Here is an 8540-nt window from a genome sequence, read left to right on the forward strand (position 1 = left end):
ATCCCCTTTACAACAAAGCATATTCCTTTAAAAATCCTTTTGAAAATTCTTTGGTTTTATTAAATTAATAGTATAAATTAAATAAAAATAATTATTATAATAATATCTAAACAAAATATCTATCCTATCCTAAAACTACCAACAAAACTTTATGTTATAACTACACTCCCCACTTGCATCTCACTTCTTTAAACCTAGTTGTAGGCATATGTGATTAAAAGCACATTAAATGGGTTGATCTTTTTAAAACCCAATATACCCCCATGCAATTCTAGACTCAACTAGAGGTTTAAAGAGGGTAACTAAGTTAGAAAAGTATGTCACCTTGACCAAACATGGGGTAGCTTTTATGAATTGATTGGATGGGGCCCATTACCCAATCCCCACTTCCCTCAAAACTCACCTTTTTATCATCTCCTTTGAGCAGCATGACCCATGTATGGGGTTCCCATATAAGCCTAGGGTGGTGTAGGATTGCAATGGTGGAAAGTTAGGGAGTTGGCAAAAAGATTAGGTGAGGGGTAGGGCTTAGTTAGTGGCTAGGTTAGAGTTATGTGTTAGGTGGAGTTAGTATGAAGTGATTAGTATTAGTTAGTTTTAATTTATTTATAGGGTAATGTTAGTAATTAGATTTAGATGTGTAATTTAATTAATATTTAGTAAGTATACATTAATTTTTAGTAAGTTAAATTAGTTTTTAATTTCTAAATGTTAGAATATTTTTAGATGTTAGAATTTAGTAAAGGTCTTTTAAGGATAAATGTTAGTGTTTTAATAAGTTCTTTTAGTATTATGTGTTTAAATTTATAGTTAATTTTTTTTTAGTTTTTTATTTTAATTATTAATAAGTTAATGTTAGTTAACTAGTTTAGTTTTAATTTGTGTCTTAATAGTTTATTAATTTGTAAATTTGGCATATGGTTATTTAACATGTGTAATATTTTAAAGGTAAATGAATTTAATATTGTTTTAGATTAATTTAAATTTAATTTAAAATATATATTATTTTTACCATGAAAGATTTAATTAATATTAGAATGTTTAAAAAAGCAATTGACAACATTAATTTTATTAATACTATTATAGTGAAAATTCAGATTGATTTTAAAGGATGAGTTAGCTAGTAAAGATAGTTAATGGGGATGTTATACTAAGGCCTTATATAATACAATAGATGTTAAAATTGATTAAATAAAAAATGTTCAAATATAATGATTTAATCCTACACATTAATTATAAACCAAAATGAAGTGTTAAGGTATTGGTAGGGAAACCTAGATTTGTCTTTCAACATACCTATACTTTAACTTGAGAAACAAAATTTATCAATTATATCAAAACCTAATGTGACTTATGTTTGTCTTTAGTCATCTAGTATTAACATAGTAGATTTAATTAACTAAAAAAAATCCCTGTGCTTTTGCCCCATATTTTGGGCATTATATGATGACATAAAAAGCACAAGTGGTGTAGATTTATTTTCAGGAGAAGGATTGACAACACGGTTGAGTAAGAAATGAAGTTGCATTTCACAATCTACTACTGAAGCTAAGTATGTTGCTACTAAAATTAATTGTTCTAATATTATTTGGTTTAAGAAACAATTGGAAGGAATGCAAGAGGATATAATTGATCATGTTACTATATAGTATGATAATACTGGGGTAATAAATATATCAAAGAATCTGATTTGCATGCAAAAAAAAAAGCATATATCAATCAAGTGTTACTACTTGAGGGATCAAGTACAAGAAAATCAAGGATTGAATATGTGAATTCTAAGGAGTAAATTGTAAACATATTCACTAAGTCATTTCCTAAGGATATTTTTGAGTATCTAAGAGGTAAGATAGGGGTCCTTCCCAAATCCAACATTCACTAAATGGAGATGCATGTTACATCAATTCATGGTTGTTTCAAAAATATCTTTGTGGAGTTGATGCAAGAGTTCACTCTACACAGATTGTTTCCTAAAGTTGTGAAGATGATGGTAATAAAATTGATGTAAATAGTACATGCAAGCTACAATGTCTAACTATGATGTTTTATAAATTTCACATTGGAACTTATAATTAGCTTTGGCATTATTGTCAAAGGGGGAGAAAATAACCAAAGGGGGGGAGAACAAGTAAAGAAGTAGAGAGTATGTAAAGGGAGAGAGATTAAGTAATGGTGGAGAGAATCATGAAGTTGATATAGAAGAATGATGATATTGCTAAACCGAAAGAAAATATATATTAAGAGGGAGAAATGTTGAAGATTGATACTACTAAAGATACAAACTAAGTAGACCTAATGAAGAAATCTATAGAAGAGAATCCAAATGAAGTTGGAGAGATGAAAAGTTGTATTTTTGTTGATGAATACATTTTATTATCTTATGTGTAATGTTTTGTAGTGTAAAATAATTTATTTATGTGTTGCCATTAGTGCCAAAGGGGGAGATTGTTAGACCCAATAGATGATGTAATTAAGAATGTTATGAGTGTATGTGAAAGAGTCATAATTATCTAGACATTATGCTAATTCAATAGATTGCAATATCATTTGATTGATGAAGAGGATTTGAAGAAATTATCATGATGACAGAGTTGATAAGTATGGTATCCAATAGGCACTTGAATGAGTTGGATAGTGATAATGTAATGTTAGTTTGATTATTTTACAATCATTTAATCATGTAATGAAATGATGAATTCTATGTATTTACCAAGATTTACAAGCTACACCAAATGACAAGGTGAAAGAAGGAGTATAGTATTGTCTAAGCTACTAGAATATTAATTGAGCATTTGAAAAAGAGAAGTTAAAGTTTAGTGTTAACCAAACATTCATATTTAACCAAATGATGTATTACTCGTGTGAAATGTAATGTTCAATGAGTATGAGCTGGAAGAACAAGTTAAGAAGATGAAATTTGAAGTTGGCTTATGTTGAAAATAAAGAATGACTGAAAAGTTCAAAGGCACAAGTCAACGTTAGTTACAAGATCTATGGCTGGAAAAATACAATGAAGATCTAATGATGGATATTGAAGAAACATAAGGATGAGCACAAAGTTTAATGAAAGTTTTTTTTTCTAAGTAACTAAATACATTGAATTTGAGATCTATGGATATGGTTAAGCTATAAAATATGGAAGAATCTGCAAGTAGAGAGTTTACTATTTAAGGAGATGTTCAAGGATTTTTTGGTTAGTGATTGATTTGTTGATTGATATTGTTAAGTTGGATATTTGTGCAAAGAAAAGAGAAAGGATGAAGAAAGGTGAACCAAGCATAGAAAAAGGAAGATCAAGCAAAGTTAGAGAAAAGTGAAACTATGAAGGAGTGAATTAGCCAAATAGAGATCAAAGAAAGAAGAAGACATAGCATAATAATGATCTAAACAAGCAAGGTAGTGAAAAATCTTATAGATCATTCAACTATTTCTTTCTTACTATTGTAGCATAAAAATATCTTATCTGAGTGGACCTAACAAATCTATGAAATCTTAAATGGTAACATCAGTTAGTGATGTTTGTAGGTCCCTTAGAGAAGGTCACTCTTTAGACAAGATCAAGGGGTGATAAGGTCTAGATTATCTTTATGTTAAAACCCTCTAACAATATCACACTAAAAATGTGTATGTAAACCTTTAACAAGGTTGGCTCCTAGTAGAAATCACTTCATCTGTAGAGTAAAATTATTTGGGTTGTTAGTTCCAGGTGATTTTTCCCTTTATAGGGTTTCCACATTAAATCATGGTGTCAAATGTGTGATTGCTTTTGTGTTGTAAGGTTATTTTCATGATATTCACTTTATACTAAAACTCAGTAATAGTAAGATAATAGTAAGATTAAAGCTAGGTAACAGTAAGGTAAAAGTTAAGTTATATTTCTAATACTTAGTAATAATAAAATTAGTGAGCTAAGAATTTGAGGTAAATTGATTACAAGATTGAATTATGAATTTGAATGAGATCACCAAGTTATTTTTATTGATGCTTATGAAGTGTTATTGGTACTAAAGTATTTGAAAAGGCTCTAGGATAACTGGTCATCATAGATTCACAACCCCCCCACTTATCTGACAAGTTGGTCCTCTCTCTCTCTCTCTCTCTCTCTCTCTCTCTCTCTCTCTCTCTCTCTCTCTCTCTCTCTCTCTCTCTCTCTCATGTTGCCTCTTTTATCTTGGCTTTATATTTGATGAAGACCTAAGTCGGCCATGGTATTTTCTTGTCTCTTTTACCTTGATATTTATCTAATCTATAGATCTACCTTACTATAAGCATGATGTTGTCTCATAATTTTGCTAAACTGGGGCCTAAATGTACCATCTTAAAAATTTAGCACCTAGAATTGGATGCTTTATTAGGTCCCATTTTGGTGGTTTTGAGATTTCATATCTACTATACTTGATCTAGATACATATCTCTCCCTTATCTGACATTTTTCTTATCTTCTCAACTTCCCATTTAAATTTAATATTTTTCCCCAAGTACATAACACTTTGGGTATTATCTTCTAAGGAAAAGAATGACCAAGACATTCTCTTCCAGGGAACCTAAGGATTGGGCCTAAATTTGAGATAGGACCCCATTGTTCTATTTTTTAATGGGAAATCATATATCATGATCTACCTTGCTTAATTTTGAATATTGAAATGCATGTTGAGGTACATGGACACCCTTCCTCTCCTAATTTTGATAACCACAAGATAGAATTGAAGATCCATCTATAATTGAGAACTAATAAGCAGTCAAGTGATCAAGTGGGATCCAAATATAAAGGTAAACATCTAGGATCTAACATCTCTCAATGAGTACGAGGAATCTTAAAGGAAATAATTTTCATTATAGAAATGCTTATCTCCCATTGTGACTAAGTAGATGAGTACTCAAAAAGGAATTAGATCCTTTTTTCCATCCTCATGCATTCTTATTTCATAGTAAGTGGTCAATCAAACATAACAACATTGAATATTTAGGAATGAGATTTATAGATTTTTTAATTTTTTAAGGCATCCTTGAATCCTTTCTACATTCCAAGGTCAAAAATGACATTTAAAGAAACATTTACTCATCTTTATGAATATATTTGATCTCAATATTTGTTCATGAAGGTATTTATGGCATAGATATAATATTTACCTTTATACTTACTTTCCTTGATGCTATTTCATTTCACTTTCAAGGTTGATTCCCGAATAGGGGTTTGACCAAGGCAGGCCATTTTCCATAACCTTTTTCCCATTTTTCTATGTGTGAGAATATGTGACCCAACTATCAAACATTCTATAAATTTTGAATCCATGGGATTTACTATCAAAGTTTCAATCAAAATCCCCAGGAATGGAATGCCCCAAGCTTCTTGTTACCAATAAAATTAAACTCGGACTTAAATATCACATCATTAATACTTCTATATTTCCATTTTAGGTCACTATAACATCCTATCTATTTTTTGTTAGTCTAACTTTTTAGAAGGTTCTTATGTTTTCTTATTTAATCATTTATCTTACATCATTCTATCATTTCCCCATATAGATCCATCTCATCCTAATCATTATCATGAAGGATCATTACACTCACTTAGCACTTAATCCCTACTTGATCCTATTGTGTCATTTCCTTCTGATTTTACATTAGGAAAGGTGAAAAAATCCCTTGTGAACTTTATTCCCAATTTTCTATTATACATGTTGATATCAATGTATATATTGGCCAAAAATATATATCCTCATTCCACCACCTCACTTACAAGATCATTAAATATCAATATTTTTTGTTATTAAAAAAGTGAACTTATTGCTAAGTATAAGGCATTTTGAGTATCACAATCAAACACATTATTGTTGATTTACTTGAAATTCACCCAAAATTGTACAAATCCAAATTTTCACCTTTCAAGCTTGTCTTACTACCATGCATTTAGCTTTGATGGTGGAAAATGTTTCCATTCTCTATAAAATTTATACCCAATTGATAACACCTCCAAGTAGAAAACATAACTTTGACTTTTTCTTATATTTATATCCATCAAAATTTTCACCTACATACCCATTTACTTGAAGAATACAACCATGTAAAAAATAGATAAATTTGAAGTTCCCTTGAAATATCTAAGAATCTACTTCACAGTCATCCAATGAGAAATACCTAGATTTTACATGTAACAACTAACTACTAACACTACTTATGCAATATTTTGTGTAGTGCACTATAGAAAATATAAGACAACCAACTGTTGATGAATTTGGTAAATGAGACATCAATGTCTTCTTTGATTCTTATACTATAGGACATTGTTATGAACATAATTAATTGTGAACAAAAAATGAAGTACTAATTGGCTCAAAATGCTACATGTAATACCCTCAACCAACACATAACCAAATAAACATACAACAATACTCCATACATACATAATAGATTAAATCCCGAAAAAAAAAAATTTATAACCAATCTCCATTACAAATTAACCTTTATAAAATAGGTACAACAAAGTACTCATAATCAGCAATGTAACATTTCAAAATATTACATCAGAGTATATAACATATCTATACTCTTTTATTAAAAGTACAACAACTTAAATACATTCAAATTAACATTGGTTCTAAATGTAAACAATCATTATCTTCTAAGTCCATAACCAAGCCTATCTCGAACCTGAAAAAAAAAACAACACAACCACAACACACCAAACAGGGCTTAGTAACACTAATTAAATCGATAATATCTCCAGAAAACTTGCATGTTAGATTTTATGACAAAACTATATTCATTTAATCCATATAACAAATATACTGAAAATACAATTTTCTTTTCACATTCAAATATAAAGCAAGTACATAATTTCTTACATGCAGATATGCAAAAATAAACTCGCACAGAATATGACAAGTAATGATCCAGTAGTCCATGGGTGTCAACATAAGAATCTACGTTCAACCACTCGTAGAACTCAATATGTCAGGTGAAACCATAATGTTCTTATCTTATTATATGATTCCCAACCCATGAAATTTTAAATATTACCACTTGATTAAATAACTGTCATAAACTTTCCCATAAGGATCTAGACTAGTATCGGAGGGCATCCGGCAACATAATTCTATCACCATAAGTTACTCGCTTTATGACAGCCACCCAATCTAAAGGATCACACTTGCATAATCTAACATGCACATAAATCTAGTTATACTAATTGGAAGAAAACTTAGATTAATTTTCCAATTCCAACTAATACACTTATTTCATTTGCTTCAATATAACAATTGCACCAGCAAACAGAAATATCATATGAAACCATTTTTTTTTAATCTTCCAAAGTATCAAATGATACCATATTTGTAACCACGCTTTTCAACTACATAACAACTATATTCAATTAAATAGTAAGGAATTGACTTTTCTAATATTCATTATATTTACATTTCATTTTAAAACATAATAATAAAACTATCCACATATACTATTACTTACTGACGTCAAATTATAAAACAATTAATCACAATAATTTCCAAATTATATATCTATGGTAAATCTAACAATTCGATTCATAAGAAAATACATATATACTTATACTTATATTCTCAAACCTATATATATATATATATATATATATATATATATATATATATATATATATATATATATATATATATATATATATACAGATGTATTTTATATAAATACAAACATAAATATATAATACTTACAAATTAAACTTCAAATCTACAATAGATATGTATAAAACTTATTTCTTTTGCTAAATTTTAATTCCTTAAAAAAAAATCTTCATTTCAAAATAAAACATCATATAAATCCTATCGAAATGCTTCAACAGACTCCACAATGTTCAAGTTTTGATAAAGTTTTAAATAGAAGAACATTAACAATGCTGTCGTGTTTCAACTCCTAATTCCAAATCAAAATCACCATACTTACTAATTCAATTTGTGTCACACACAAAAACTCCAAAATACCAATTTACACACCCACACAAACTGTTTAACAAAATGCCTCTTCCCAGTTCCAACTATCAACATAACTTAAAGTTTGCAAAATTGATTAATCTTCATGTAGTTATATATGAATACTAAATATCATACATAGTCAACAAAGTATCGACTGGATTAAATACAACTTCCAGCACATCAACAATCGAATGAAACTATGCTATCAAATGTAAAACTAATCTTGTTCAAGATTTTTACTAACTATTTGTCGTAATACCTATGTCTTGTTTTGCAAGTATAATTCACAAAACTACTATTCCAAACATATGATATCTGTTTAACACTTTACCTAAAACCCACGACATCAAACATAACCGAATCCCCAACTCCAACTCATAAAACCATTTGATAAAATGACTGTGTTGCTATTAACTTGTAAACCGTTGACAAAATAAGATCATTGCAAATTCGCGATCGTGACCGAATGTCACCACAAACTCTTAACCGTGGCTAAGTTGTAAATAGTAAACAAAATATTAAACACCAAAACCAAGGTACACACAGAGATCAACTCTTTTAATAGCCGATAATCATATA

Source organism: Cupressus sempervirens, chromosome 6, assembly GCF_028749045.1.
Source record: "Cupressus sempervirens isolate cs-2001-9-10 chromosome 6, ASM2874904v1, whole genome shotgun sequence".
Classification (NCBI taxonomy): domain Eukaryota; kingdom Viridiplantae; phylum Streptophyta; class Pinopsida; order Cupressales; family Cupressaceae; genus Cupressus; species Cupressus sempervirens.